The 15,929-nt window shown below is 38.2% G+C and overlaps 1 protein-coding gene across 1 annotated transcript in view; it reads right to left on the bottom strand.

The window, feature by feature from the left end:
• The window catches only part of PLXDC2 (plexin domain containing 2), a 468,121-nt gene that overhangs the window by 285,442 nt on the left and 166,750 nt on the right, over window positions 1-15,929 (bottom strand). The gene's annotated exons all lie outside the window — the stretch shown is intronic.

Here is a 15,929-nt window from a genome sequence, read left to right as displayed (position 1 = left end):
ATGGATGTTTTACAGAATAAAGACAGGATAATTGGAAAAATCACAGCTTCATTATCTATATTGTAAATTACTCCTATGCATTTCACAGACTTTCAAACTCATACAAAATATTTTAAATTACTCTTTAAATCAGCACCAAAACAAATTACTCAGAAGCAAGATGAAGGAATATATGTGACATACTTTTTCCCTTTCCAGCTGTAGTAAAAACAAAAGCAATAGGAGGGATCTTTGAATAGTCTGGCTGAACAGATTGTTTGTTTCCTGTCTACTGTATGTTAAGTAAACACTGATGGAAAAACCTTCAATGATCATTTCCCCCAACATATTTGGCTACAGTCATTAATCACACAGCTCATGGAAACACTAAACGCACCTCTTGATTCCCATTGGAATATAAGAAGAGGAAGCTTTGAAAACACATTTCTGTAAATACAATTGACCTTAACACATTCTTAAGATATTTTATTTGATCTTAATAGCAGATAAACTATTATAATACAGAGTTCTTCATTGTTTTTCCAATAAACATTATTAGGAAACCCCACAGTGTTCAGTTAATCTGAAAGTAGAACAGGAAATTCATGTGTATCCTCATATTATACTTTGCAAACCTTGCAGGTCTCTCTTTTGTCATCATATACTATAATATAACATAAAAGCAAAAGGGAAGAAAGCGGTGCTTGGAAGGGTATATTTCTGTATTATACTAATGATTTTATTAAAATATCTTGCATTTAACTGACAGTTATTTGCTGAAAACATCTGAACATTTTTTGAGTTTTACATACAAAGCACACACGTAATACATGTGAAACCACCAAAAAGTAACTGCATAAATTGACATGCATCTTACGTCATTAGGATCCATCTTTACTGCACCTTTTGACAAACGCTTTGACCTGCACTTTTCAAGTGAAGCAAATCACTACTGTGAATCCTCTGAAACATTCAGAGTGTTCACTGAAAGCAGATTGGCTGGATAGATGCATCTGGGACTAGATGAAAATATTTGGCTGAGACAGACTGCCATATGTCTTTGCATCTCAATTCACTGCAGAACCAAAGATAAAATTCTATAGAAAATAGCTATATCCTTAGGTACGTCGATAAACTGGACTACCCCAGCTTTGAAGTTTTAACTGGCAGCATTACAGACTAAGGTAGCTACAGAAGATAAAGTTTTCAGCATGCTTGGTCCAGAGATACTAAGGAGTTGAATGGGACCTAGACACCCTATTTTATTAAAGCTCTGAGGAAGACTTTTGTGTCTCCTAGGTTGAAGTTTGCCTCATATTCTATTCCCACCATAGGTGCTGATATGGCTTGACTGTGTCCCCACCCAAATGTCATCTTGAATTCCCATGTGTTGTGGGAGGGTCTGAGTGGGAGATCATTGAATCATGGGGGCGGGTCTTTCCCGTGCTGTTCTAGTGATAGTGAATAAGTCTCACAAGATCTGATGGTTCTGTAAGGGGAGTTTCCCTGCACAACCTCTCTCTGCCTGCTGCCCACCATGTAAGATGTGACTTGCTCCTCCTCGCCTTCCCCCATGATTGTGAGGCCTCCCCAGCCACATGGGACTGTAAGTCCATTAAACCCCCTTTTCCTGTATAAATTACCCCATTTCAGGTAAGTCTTTATTAGCATGGTGAAAATGGACTAATACAGGTGCCTCAGGTCACATTTCCATCATCTTTTGTCTCCTGGCTTCCTAGCCTGTTTGTTTATTTGTTTGTTTTAGAGACAGAGTCTTGCTCTGTCACCTGGGCTTTAAGTGCAATGGCATGATCATAGCTCAATATAGCCTCAGATCCCTGGGCTCAAGTGATCTTCCCACCTCAGCCTCCTGAGTAGCTAGAATTACAGGTGCACACCACCATGCCCAGCTAATTTTTAATTTTATTTTCTGTAGAGATGGGGTCTTGCTTTGTAGCCCAGGTTGGCCTCAAACCCCTGGCCTTGAGTGATCCCTCAGCCTCAACCTTCCAAAAATGCTGTGATTACAGGCATGGGCCTCCATGCCTGGCTAATTTTTAATTTTATTTTTTGTAGAGATGGGGGGTCTCATTTTGTTGCCCAGGCTGGTCTTAAACTCTTGGCCCCAAGCAATTCTCCCACCTTGGCCTCCCAAAGTGCTGGGATTATAGAAGTGAACCACCATGCCCAGCCCTATCTAGTGTTATGTTGTCAAATTCTTCCTTTTCCAATCTTTTGTCCACTTGCTACCAGAGGCACCTTTCAAATTTTTCACTTCACTTTTCTGACAAGCCTCGAGTGACTCCTTATATCCACTCAACTACAAGACACTCCATCCTTTTGTTCCAGCTACTTTCCTATCTCCTCCTTCTCCCCATCATGCCTATGCTCCCACCACACGGAATTTAATAATCTCTTTACCTACAATGAATATAGTTACTGTTGCATGGATGAAAGCCTTTACCTTACCCCAAGACTTTGGGAAAACTGATAACTCCTTCAAGATTCAGCTCAATATTGTCTGTTTAAATGAACTTCCCTTGAATCCCCCAGGCTGAGTTAATTGAGTTTTCTTCTATAATCCAGTAACTCCTTTGCCTGACTCCTTCAACACTCTTACGTCTACCACCACTGGAATGTGAGACTGTGCAGAGGAGAGTTAACACAGCAGGCATGAGACTGCTATCCTTAGAAAGTGCTATTTGCAAGGCTGGCCCATGGCTGGCATCTGGAAATTTAGATTTAGGGAGGGTTCCCGTCATTCCCTAACTGCTAAAACTGGCTCACAGTGCCTAAACCGGGCAAACAGTAGGATTTATGCTGAACACCTTTTTCCTTCTGGGAGTCTGGAATTTTGCTACATGCTAGACAAAAGGTAGCTTACATGACCAGCCCACAGTAAGACCTTGGGACGGAGTTTTTCATGAACTTCTGGGATAGACGATATTTCACACTGTGAACGTGTTATAACAATTCATTGCTGAAAACTTAAAATGCATACCATGTGTGTGGAAAAGACTCTTGGAAACTTGGCCCTGGTTTCCCTGGACATTGACTGCCCCATGTGCCTTTTCCCTGTACCAATTTTTCTTTGTCTCCTTTTGCTGTAATAAATCATAACCACGAGCATGACTATACGATGAGTCTTGTGAATCCCACCAGCAAATCTCCAAAGCTGGGGTAGTCTTGAGGACCACGGATACAGAGATGTCTCAAAATAGAGACTCTAGCTTATTTATATTTTTTGTCCCATCAATACAAGCATGGACATTGGCATATAATAGGTATCCAAAGTTTTTTTTTTTTTTTTTTTTTTTTTGAGGCGGAGTCTCACTCTGTCGCCCAGGCTGGAGTGCAGTGGCGCGATCTCGGCTCACTGCAAGCTCCGCCTCCCGGGTTCCCGCCATTCTCCTGCCTCAGCCTCCCAAGTAGCTGGGACTACAGGCGCCGCCACCACGCCCGGCTAATTTTTTTGTATTTTTAGTGGAGACGGGGTTTCATTGTGTTAGCCAGGATGGTCTCGATCTCCTGACCTCGTGATCCGCCCGTCTCGGCCTCCCAAAGTGCTGGGATTACAGGCTTGAGCCACCGCGCCCGGCCCAAAGTTTTTAAATAAAAATTCAATGAGGCCTGGTGCGGTGGGTTACGCCTGTAATCCCAGCATTTTGGGAGCCGAGGTGGGTGGATCACCTGAGGTCGGGAGCTCAAGACCAGGCTGGCTAACATGGTGAAACCCTGTCTCTACTAAAAATACAAAAAATTAGCTGGGCATAGTAGCATATGCCTATAGTCCCAGCTACTTGGGAGGCTGAGGCAGGAGAATTACTCGAACATGGAAGGCGGAGGTTGCAGTGAGCCAAGATTGTGCCATTGCACTCCAGCCTGGGTAACAGAGTGAGACTCTGTCTCAAAAAAAAAAAAAAAAAAAAAAAATCAACAAATGAATGATTAACCAGGTTAACAACTGATCTGAGATGGTGTCTTCACAGTTTATGTATGAAACCTCTTGTCTAACTTATTAAGATTTTAGACTGAGTGCAGTGGCTTATGCCTTTAATCCCAGCACTTTGGGAGGCTGAAGCAAGCAGATTGATTGAGACCAGGAGATGGAGACCTGCCTGGGTAACACAGCAAAACCCCATCTCCACTATAACTGCAAAATTTAGTAAATTTTAGTGAAAAACATTTGGGTATGGTGGTGTGTGCCTGCAGTCCCAGCTACTTGGGAGGCTGAGGTTGGGGGATCGCTTGAGCCCAGGAGGCCAAGGCTGCAGTGAGCCGTGATGGCACTACTGCATTCCAACCTTCCAGCCTGGGTGACAGCAAGAAGTGGTCTCAAAAAAAAAGAATGTAATCATGTTCCCGAGTAGTCAGAGAAAACGGTAGAAAAAAAAAAGAATACAATGGGAAACAACCTGTAAAAGCTTCTAGTTAACCAAGATGATCTTAACCCCACAATAGCTCACTGGCCAGTTGGGTAATGTTTAGCTACACTTACGATTGCAGTTCATCATCTCTGTTCTTTGTGGTTAATGAAATCAGTAAGAAATACAACACATGTCTTTGGAGAATGTGGGCATGGCCCAGTGAGGGTGAAGGCTATGAACTAGATGAAAAAAAGAACAATTTTAAGTTAAAACTAGAAAATGAGCAGAGAATGACCCTGGAAGTTCGAGGCATAAGGGTTCAATCTCTGAGGCAGCAGATAATTAGAACCATGCAGGCCTATGACCAAGATGCAAGTGCCCTGCACATTCCCTATTCTCTGTCCTTACCCTTCTCTGCCTTTGAAGTCATTCAGGCATTTGGGCCATTGTAGGGTATTGTTTTGGTGAAAAACATTTGGCAATTTAAAAATATATATATATAAAAAACGAAACAGAATAGGAAAATACAATTAAGCAGGCACTCAATCCAAAATACACACTTGGCCAGGCACTGTGGCTCATGCCTGTAATCCCAGCACTTTGGGAGGCCAAGGTAGGTGGATCACCTGAGGTCAGGAGTTTGAGACCAGCCTGGCCAACATGGTGAAAGCCAGTCTCTATTAAAATACGAAACTTAGCTGGGTGAGGTGGCATGTGTCTGTAATCCCAGCTACTTGGGAGGCTGAGGCAGGAGAATCCCTTGAACCTGGGAGGCAGAGGTTGCAGTGAGCCGAGATCGCACCACCACACTCCAGTCATGGATACAGTGAGATTCCATTTCAAAAATAAATAAATAAATAAATAAAACAATAAAACAAAAATACACACTTAACTAATTTACACTTTTAAATTGTAATGGTTTATGATTTTACTATTACATAAAAGAGTAAAGAGACATTGTAATTTTATGTGTAATGATTATATATTATCCTATGGAACATAAAAAGCATGCCAAGCCTAATGAGCCATCATTAATAAAATGTAAGACAACTCTAAGGTATTGCTACATCTTTACTAAAGTATTAAAAATAAATAGAATAAAACTGTATTAATAGTTATAAAACAAAGCTGTTTTACACATTGCTTCTAATGATAGGTTAATAATGATAACAATAACCCTCATTTAGGGTTAGTAATTGGCTTGGGCTTGGCATGAATTGTTATCCCATTTTACATATGAGGGAATTGACGTATGTGAGAGGTACTGTGATGGTTCCAGGAGGCAGCCAGAGCCAAGTCGTGAGGCTGGGTCTTAATTCCTGTCTAATCTGCCTCTGATTAATCATTCAGAGGATCAGTTTAGCAATCTGTCACAAAGCCTAGTGATATAACACAAGAAAACAATCAAAGGAGAAAAAATAATCTAGGCCAAGTGTGCTATTTAAAACAGCAAAAATCTGTAAACAATTCAGCATGGAAAAGCAAATAAGAAATAGGATATCCCATCATGTTGATTCTGTTAATAGAAGCAAATGAAATGTTGTTAAGATAAAAACAGAGCAGAAAGTAATAGCACAGTAATATTGGTTATTGTTTCCTATTATATCTTGAAATATTTGGGAAGTACTTTAAAACAATTAATCTTTGCATTAATTGAGGGTTTTCTATTAACTATCTAGTAGGAATTTAAAAGAAAAATTCAAGACGATTTTAGCATTTGTTATACTGTGATGATGATAACCTCTTATCTTATAATAAAAGGAAAATGATCAAAGAACTCAGAGTGTCCACTGAATTTTCATATAAAATCTGTGTGATTTATTTAAGGAATAGGCTTCTTTACACTGGAGCCATAATCCACAGATAACCTATGAATAGAAAAAGAGCATTTAATTAAATCTGAAAATCTATTTTGTAATAAGATTCTTGTGATTTTTCACAAAGAACATTGCATCGTAAACCCAGAAACCACATAAAATGTTTAGGATGTAACCTCCCACCACTGGTAAAATGAGAGGGTGCAGCTTTATGGCCATATGGTCCTTCCCACCTATAAAAGTCTCCTATTCTACGGTTTAGCTAAGTATCTTGTTTGTGTACTTAAGGCTATTTGGGGTCATATATTAAACATTCTACATTCATTTTCAAGTTTTCTATTTGTGAAATTCATGTATTATGATAATACATGATATTATGATGCATGATAATAATTGGTGAAAATTCATGTATTATGATAGCTTAGTGGTTCCAGAGCACAACAATCAACTCAAACCACTTGGTAAAACACTTTCACACTGCTATTCACCTTTAGTCATCTCACACTGCTCTTGTTTCCTATATTTAGCTAATTTTATAATGAGGGCTCCAAACTAACAGCTAAGTCCCACCACATGAAAAGTTTGAGTTCGCCAACCAGGGGAGATGGAAAATTCTGTAAACAAGGACCAATCATGGCCAATAGCCTCACTCTGGAAAATATGAAATGACTGAGGCAGAAGAGGCCAGATGTAATCAATTGTCTTAATGGTACTCAGTGTGAGAGATGATCTGCAAATGTCTAGGGTCCAAATCACTGAGGGCCTTCTATTAAATTCAGGCTTTCAGACGTCTGATAGACTCAATCTCATTCCATATTGTCATAACACTATATTCAGTTTATGGGGTCGAAATCCGTAATGGTGCAACGTTGAGCCCAGGCTGACTTACTCAATGACCACAGACAACAGCCAATAGATGTACCTCTGTCTGATTGTGTTTTATAAATTGCATATGATTTAAATCAGATAAATCATACCATTATCATCAACTTACCCAGTTCCCATTCTAATTAATTCAAGCTACTATTGGGGTGAAATATTTTGATATGAAAATCTTGTTTCTCTAGGTAAACGTATGATTTTGAGTTAAAAAAAAAAATCACTTTTCATTTAGCCTTTCCTCAAAATGGTAGAACTTTAAGCCAAAAAAAAGGGAAAATGATGAGAAATAGAAATTTCAACATCAGTATAAATTTAACAAATATTGGATATTCACAAACTGAATCATACTTTTTTTTTTGAGACAGAGTATCAGTCTTGTTGCCCAGGCTAGAGTGCAACGGCAGGATCTCAGCTCACTGCAACCTCCGCCTCCCAGGTTGAAGCAATTCTCCTACCTCAACCTCCCAAGTAGCTGGGATTACAGGCATGTGCTACCACGCCCGACTAATTTGGTATTTTTAGTGGAGTTGGGGGTTTCTCCATGTTGGTCAGGCTGGTCTTGAACTCCCGACCTCAGGTGATCCGCTGGCCTCAGCCTCCCAAAGTACTGGAATTACAGGCATGAGCCCCCATGCACGGCCTGAATCATACTTTCAATACTATTTCACTCCACTGAATTTAGCAAGATCTTTTTCACTTTTTTGGGAATAAAACATTTAAATTTGGATATCAACTACTATTCATCCAACTAGCAGTTTTGAAATAAGTACCCAAGAATTTCTAAAATGCTATGAATGTCTGAATCCTGACATTACTTTCCTAAATAACTTTCCCTAATTAAATTGCATGATTGCATATATTTACACTGATTACATAATTTAACTAACATTGTAAATAATCCACAATCAACAAAACTATATTAAGAAAAGAAATCGAGACAGTAAAAACTATACTAAAATTAGATTTCCAGTTTTGTGATATATTCCTTAAACATACAAACAACCAGTTAAGAATCAAGCACTAAAATGAGATAGAAACTCACATTTCAGAAGTAATTTATCACCCACCTGTACATGAGTTGCGCTCTGACACTTTTAGAATCCAATGGCTTCTTTTTTCCTTTATTTTTGAATTACATTTTTATAAAAGGTTTTCATAACCCACAAAAGCAAATTCTAGATAAAGTAGAAGACTCTCTGCTTTAAGTAGTTGTTAAAATATATATTTAGAATAAATTCCTTCTAAGGGTGTGGCCTACTTTAGTGTAAGACTAAGAAAAATACCTGAATTTCATAAAATAATTGAAAAACCATGTCTTTCATATAGGACAACAAATTCTTGCCAGGATTTTGCTAAAAATTATGTTTGATAGATAGCCACTAATGCTCAGGACAAAGTAATAAGAGAGAAATCATGTTCTTTATTTTATAAATAAGCAACACCTGAAGAATATGGACTTAACATGGTCCAGTTCAAAAAGTCATTAAGTGATGAATTTCATTGTATAAATAAAAAAAAAAATCCTTACAGTAAAGTAAGCATGACCTCATTCGAATTAAAAACATTGGCCAGGTGCGGTGGCTCACACCTGTAATCCCAGCACTTTGGGAGACTGAGTCGGGCGGATCACAAGGTCAGGAGTTTGAGACCAGTCTGGCCAACATGGTGAAACCTCGTTTCTACTAAAAATACAAATAATTAGCCGGGCATGGTGGTGAATGCCTGTAATCACAGCTACTTGGGAGGCTGAGGCAGGAGAATTGCTTAAACCCGGGGGATGGAGGTTGCAGTGAGCCAAGATCATGTCACTGCACCCCAACCTGGGTGACAGAGCAAGACTTCATCTCAAAAAAAAAATTCACATAAGTAAATAACTTGAAGGGCTTTAAAAATTATTAAATTAAAATACTTTTTTAAAATATAAAAAATAAATCATTAAAAAGGAAATAAGAAAACAATTAAAATATTATTCTGTCCTGGATGCAGGGCTCAGAGTTATCACCTTAATGAATATCCTTCCAGAATATTTCTCTGCAAGCCTGCACATGTCTTCAAACATACAAGTGTGCATGTGTGTACATATGTGTGTGTCCATATATGCATATAACTTGATTTCAGCATTACATAATAAATATCCTTCCATGTTATTGACTGTATATAATATTTAATGGACAATTTGTGCCTACCATAAACTATTCCTGAATAGTTAAAATTTTAATTTGATACTAGAGGCTATATTTTTGTGAACAACTGCAATTCTTTGCTCAGAAACAATTTCTGAGTAGAAACTGTGCACTAATGCTCTCAGCCTGTATCAGTTTACACACTCACCAGCAGGACATGATAGCATACCACGTTTTATAGGGCAAGTTCCAAAACATACTTTACAAACTTTTGCTTTTAAAAAAACATTTACATTTTGTTAAGCATCTCCCAGATATTTTCTTATTACTCAGGCTAAACCATAAAAAACTGGATTTGTATTTTTAGCCACCTAAATATGGCATTATGCCAGACGCGGTGGCTCATGCCTGTAATCCCAGCATTTTGGGAGGCTGAGGCAAGAGACTCGCCTGAACCCGGGAGGCAGAGGTTGCATTGAGCCGAGATGGCGCCATTGCATTCCAGCCTGAGCAACAGAGTGAGACTCCATCTCAAAAAAAAAAAAAAAAGTGGCATTATTAACTTAATCTTAATTTGAAATTTTGCCAATATAAACATTTTAGATCTTATCAAATGATGGAAAAATCTTGGGCAGAAAATAACAATACTGAAAGCACTACAACATTTGATTTTGTCACTGTACAGTGAGAATATTAATGTTTCATCTTTGCCAAATCATACAATTTTGGAGATAATATCATATACTAAATACTTCCTTTTTAATATGTCTATGGTATGGGTTGAAGAATGCTAGTCCTTGAATCCAGTATTAAGTAAATATTTAGTTTTGAAACTGGAGACCTAATCTTAAATATTATCTATCTTCAGTCTCTTCTCACGAATTATAGATAGTGATATTAAGAGGACTATTTGATTTTGAGAGTGAAGGTTAGATATAATTTCTCTAACCTACAAATGGTTAAGGAAAAAAAAAAGTATGAACTATAGCACAAAAAAATAGTAGGAAGTTGTCAGTTAACCCAAGAGACGTTCCCAATTTTGAAATATTATTAGAATATCTTAATCTTTCCTGGAAGCTACACATATCAGGTATTTTCCAATTCTGTATTTCCTTAGTTATCAGTTAGGCTTGCAAAGGCTTTCAAAATCATCGAGCTTCTAAAATTCTAATAAAAGGATAGTAAGCTCATGTGACATTACCCCAACAATGGTGATTATGTAAATGATGAACCTCCAGCCAAACCAAGGACAAAAGCACCACATTCATTCGTCACTAACAAAGGCTGGGAGAAGAAAAAGTGTAATTACTTGGTGGTAAGAGTCTAAATTTTAAACAAGATAGGGTAGGGGAAAGGGAATAGGGTATGAAATGTTAGTTATATATAAAATGGCAGTTAAATTAGGAACTTTTCCTGTCTTTTCTGTTAACAAAAATGTAAAATAAAAGCAAATAACATCGGCTGGGTGCAGTGGCTCACGCCTGTAATCCCAGCACTTTGGGAGACTGAGGCGGGCGGATCACGAGGTCAGGAGATCGAGACCATCCTGGCTAACACGGTGAAATCCCGTCTCTACTAAAAATACAAAAAATTAGCCGAGTGTGGTGGCAGGCACCTGTAGTCCCAGCTACTCGGGAGGCTGAGGCAGGAGAATGGCGAGAATCCGGGAGGCGGAGCTTGCAGTGAGCAGAGATTGGCCACTGTGCTCCAGGCTGGGCAATAGAGTGAGATTCCGTCTCGGAAAAAAATAAAATAAAATAACATCAACACTCAAAGAATCAACCTAGAGTAAAAAAAGGATGGCAAGTGTACCTTAATATTTAAATTTCAATCCATTTACATCCAGATTTGCATGCATGACACTCTGGACTAAAGAAAGGGTATTAAGTCGGTACAAAAATATGTTCTGGGACGGCAGGATGCACGTGACCATGAAAATCTAGACAAATTTTTAACGAACTAGGAAAACGAAAAAAGAAAGTGACATTGTTTAGGTGTAGGCATTTAGAATGGTGGCAAAGTTGCATAATCATAATTCTGGTTTTGGTTAAAGCGGAGGGAACCTCTTCGGAAATAAGCCGGTCGAATATGTGGTTATTCTGTGAAGGCATCAACTGCTGCACGCCTGCGTCAGGGGTCATCTCTCTAGGTTCTCCAGCCAAATGGGATTAACCTCACTTGTCTTTTCACCCAACGCTGAAACATGGGTAATGGCTTTGCTCCATTTATATTTCAATTAATATAAACAATAATGGTAGTACTTGAGAAAATTGAGAAAGGGAGATATCAGTGAAACACACATCTCCCTTTCTCAATTAACTATCTATCCCACAACCACTTCCCACTTCAAACATCTGTGATCACTAGCCTTGAGCACTTCCAGTGGTCATGCACAGAAATCACTATTTGCCTTGAACTCCAGTCCCACTCAGAAGTAATAATCCTGCATCTCTTCTAGAATAAATTAATGCCCATTAACATGTTCCCATTCTACAAAGATAATTTTCTTCCGCATTTCCCCAGAGGAAAAGCAAAATGCTCTGAGACAAATTTTCAAGTGTGTTGCTTATAAGGAATGGCATGTGGATAAAGAGAGGAAAAGACATCACCATGTTCTCACTTTAACTTTACATAACGTCTCACAACTCCCAACACACTGTTCTGGAGTGAAGTGTTTTAACCTGCCTTTTGTTACGAATTACTTGGCTGGGTAACAGACAGGCAGCCTGGGATCATTTCTTTTTTCTTTTTTTTTGTTTTTTAAGCATCAACATCTTTCAATGCTATTTGGAATGCTGAGAGAATGCTTTGTTCCATTCCCATTTATCAATTGAATACTTCATGAAGTTTAATTAAAATTAAGTCAAAAATATTCTCTGTGTTTGTATAAACCTTAAATTTGTTAACCTGTTATTGGATTTTCAAAAATACCTGTTTAGAAAACTGATTTAATTTTCTATTTATATGTAAATTCCAGTTTCTAAGCTTGGATTCAGGTCTTTTCTGAGAATGCTAATCCTAACTCGACCGTATTTAAACTCATTGTAAATACACTTAGAAAGACCTCTCACTAGTTCATAATACGTTTATCAATCACTGACATTTAAAATGTTTCAGAGTGCTCTGCAAAATGCCTAAGTTCCTGTTTGTGAAAAAAAAAAAAGTGCTTTCTCCTCAATTCGATGTAAATCTGTTCATTCATTCATTCATTTCTTCTTAATCAAATCATGCCAGCTTCAAACTTTCCAAAGGCTTCCCAGTGGTTTGCAGAAGCCCCAGCCAAAACATGGCACCAGCAAGAATCAGTCTTCTACTGGAGGACTGGAAGGAGGACCAGTGTGTCGGGAGTGGAGGAAGCATAGGCAAAGTGGTCTGAGACAAGGAGGGAAGGTGAGAAGGAACTGTATCCCCCACGGCCTTGCACAATGCAATGAAGTTGGATTTTACTCTAGGGAGTTGGAAAGTCATTGGAAGGGTTTTAGGAAGAAAAGGCTTGATCCAACACATGACTTAACATGATCACCTCTGCTGTTATTGACTTCAAAATAGATTGCTTGAGTATATGTTTTCACCACCTTAGGTGCACTTGATAAAAGCAAACAACGCTTTTATTCTGAAGATATCCGGCTATCACGCATAAAGTCAGTCAGGGATTGACTAATTTGATGAGTTATTTGTTAGCATAAAGAGAGGACTCAGAGAAGAAAAGTAAGTACTTAATTAGGCTGACATGTGAGTAACAATTTTAATGCCTAGGATTGTTAATTCTCCATTTCATGTATTTAATAAGACATATGAAATACTTGACTGAGTTTTCCACATCATGAGCAACTTCTCTAAGTGGAAATAAGAAAACAATTGATCACTACTATAATCCGCTACAATAATCTCTACTATAGAAAAAGTGGATTTAAACTTCATGCAACAAGGTGTGGCATGGAAGAGCAAAAATAACCTGATTTGTTCTATCCCCATTTTTCTCTGTTTAATATTCCAACAGGTAGAAAGGACAGCAAATTAATTTTAACAAATAAGATCAAAGACAGGAGAAGTGGAGGAGACATCCTAAAATTTATGGTGGCTTATTGTCCATAAACAGAGACTGTGTCTGAGGTCCATATCTTACCGGAAATCTGACCAAAGCATCTTAGTTTGCAATGCATGTATTGCCCTGATAATGTAGGAATGCAAAGAGTAATGAAATTGGTTTCCTAAAAAGAAAATAAGCCTTCGCAGCCGTAGAAGATGCTCAAGAAATCTTTGTTGAATGAATGAACAAACAACATTTCAAAAAGAAAACAGAAATACAATTTCCTTTTACGAGAGTAAGAATTAAAGAAAAAATTAAGGATAGCTGTTACACAACCTACACACTGAATATCAATACAATCTCTACATTCTTCCTATCATTGATAATAAAAGTACACATAAACTAGTTTCTCAAATTTTAGAATGCACTAAAATCACATGGTGTTTCTGAAGATTCCTCAAACCTACACCCTTCAAAGACCCCAGGGGATACTGAGGCAGATAGATCAGAGAACTACAGTTGGGGAAACATTGTTGTCAGTAAAACGCCGAAGAATTCTATTTCTCCTGTGTCTCTGAAGTTCAAGGTCATAAATGTATACTTTGAAGGCATCAACAAAAATTATAGGTGGAATATGAGTGCATATATAAGATAATCTATACATACTGGTTTTGATTTTATTTTAAAAATGAAAAGACTTGTTCAAGTATTTGCAATTTTTTTAATTAACTCCTTAGCGGCATACACTTCTTTGAAAAGTGCTTTCTTACTATCGACTTTGTTTTTCACAACAGCCCTTGAATTATGTAAGGCAGTGTCATGGCTCCAATTTCACAGAATAAATTCAACTGCAGGTGGGTAACGTGCCCTGTCTGAGGTCCCACCATCAGCCATGCACAGAAATCACTATTTTCCCTGAACTCTAGTCCCACTCAAAAGTAATAATCTTGCATCCCTTCTAGAATAAATTAATGCGCAATTAACATGTTTCTACCCTACCCATATAATTTTCTTTTACATTTCCCCAGAGGAAAAGCAAAATTCTCTGAGACAAATTTTCAAGTGTACTGTTTATAGAGAATGGCATGTGAACAAAGAAAGGAAAAGACATCACCATGTCCTCACTTTAACTTTACACAATGTCTCACATCTCAGGCTGACACCTGAGCCTGGGTCTTCGGACCACAGGTTCAGTTTCAGCTCCCACACGAAGTCCACCTGGGATGTTCAGTGTCATTATCCCGCCTATTCCTCCCCTGCTTTCACGAGGACACACCTGTCCCAACACCAGACCTTTTACTGGAGTGGCCGTCCAGAAATGGGGAACCCTGAGATAGGGGTACACGATGGCAGTGAGGCATACAGGGGACCTGAATTCTTTCTGGAGCTTGAATTATACCCATATAGGAAATAAATATGTGAAACTCAAAGTGGTAGCTTCTGCTTTTTCTTGCCTGACACTTTGACAACCTGTGGGAATATGTCATCATATGGAAAACGACTGGACCAAGTCTCAGTAACACATTTAAACTGATGTATCACCCCATAGTTTGGGCCTGCCTTTTATATTGTAAATATCAGGATTAATTATTGGAGTGATGAGCTGGGCAGGCCAGGTACTACGGAAAATCTGGGAAAAGCTCCCACATGCCCAGGATTCACCTGAGGGAAGGTGAGGGACTATTAAGAGTTAAAATGCAGATCTGACTTGGGCGGCCCAAGGTGGGCCTGGAGTCCTGCATTTCTGACAAGCCTCCTGGTGCTGCTGCTGCCACCCCCGGTCCATGGACTATTTTTTGAGCAGCAGGGTGATAGGAGGGACCTATTAAACCTGGGATTCCAGAAAATAACAGGAACAAAAAAAGAACCCAGATAGAGGAGGGAGGCAGAAGGAAATAAAGCTACATACATATTCTTATCTCACTAGGGCGTTAGTTTCCTTGGAGTTACCTAAAATTACTAAGTAAGAGCAGCTATTACACCAGAAGACTTAACGTCTTCACCCCCTCAACAGTACATTGTTGTAGTCCAGCGGATAATTCCTCCTCCTGACTTTGACTTCCAAAAAAGTTAAGTAGGCATTTATCCTCTAAGAACAAAACAAACAACACAGAACCTTAGGAAGCCACACTATCAATGTAAGAACGCTTAGAGAATTAAAGAAAAATGTTTCTTTCCTTTCTTTTTGTTTTTCACAAGATAAACAGTATGTCCTCTTTCCCAGTTTGGCTGGATTAATGTAGAAAAAGGAATAAATTTTAAAATAGAATTCGCCAATTACTCGCTGCAGACCTGATTGCTATCAAATCTACCACCGATAATTAGAAGTATCAAGTAATTCGCTCAGTAAATACTAAAGATTTAGAATTTTCTCTTTAGTGATTAAGCAGAGGTTACCTACAGAGATACGCTGCTTAGAAGAGGATTTATATCATCAAATGTGATATAAGTAATTTTAGATTAAAAACAGTCTAAAGAACATACAAATGGTGTAAAAAGTATGTTAACATTGAAAATAGATGATTCTTTGGAGACTACCACAAAGCACTAAAAAGAAATTTTAAAAATAATATATCTAAATTTTAGCAGATTTACTGCTTACAGAAATAAATGGACTTTCAGACCTACTATTCTTTGTTCAATAAAGAGGCAATTGCATAATGATTCAATGTCCCCTCAGTAATATGAATGACCACCTGTGAAGAATGAAGGTGATTTAGTTTATTTCCTT

Source organism: Macaca thibetana, chromosome 9 (assembly GCF_024542745.1).
Source record: "Macaca thibetana thibetana isolate TM-01 chromosome 9, ASM2454274v1, whole genome shotgun sequence".
NCBI classification, from domain to species: Eukaryota; Metazoa; Chordata; class Mammalia; order Primates; family Cercopithecidae; genus Macaca; species Macaca thibetana.
The sequence above is the reverse complement of the archived record's forward strand: the minus strand, read 5'-3'. Positions and strand labels throughout refer to the sequence as shown.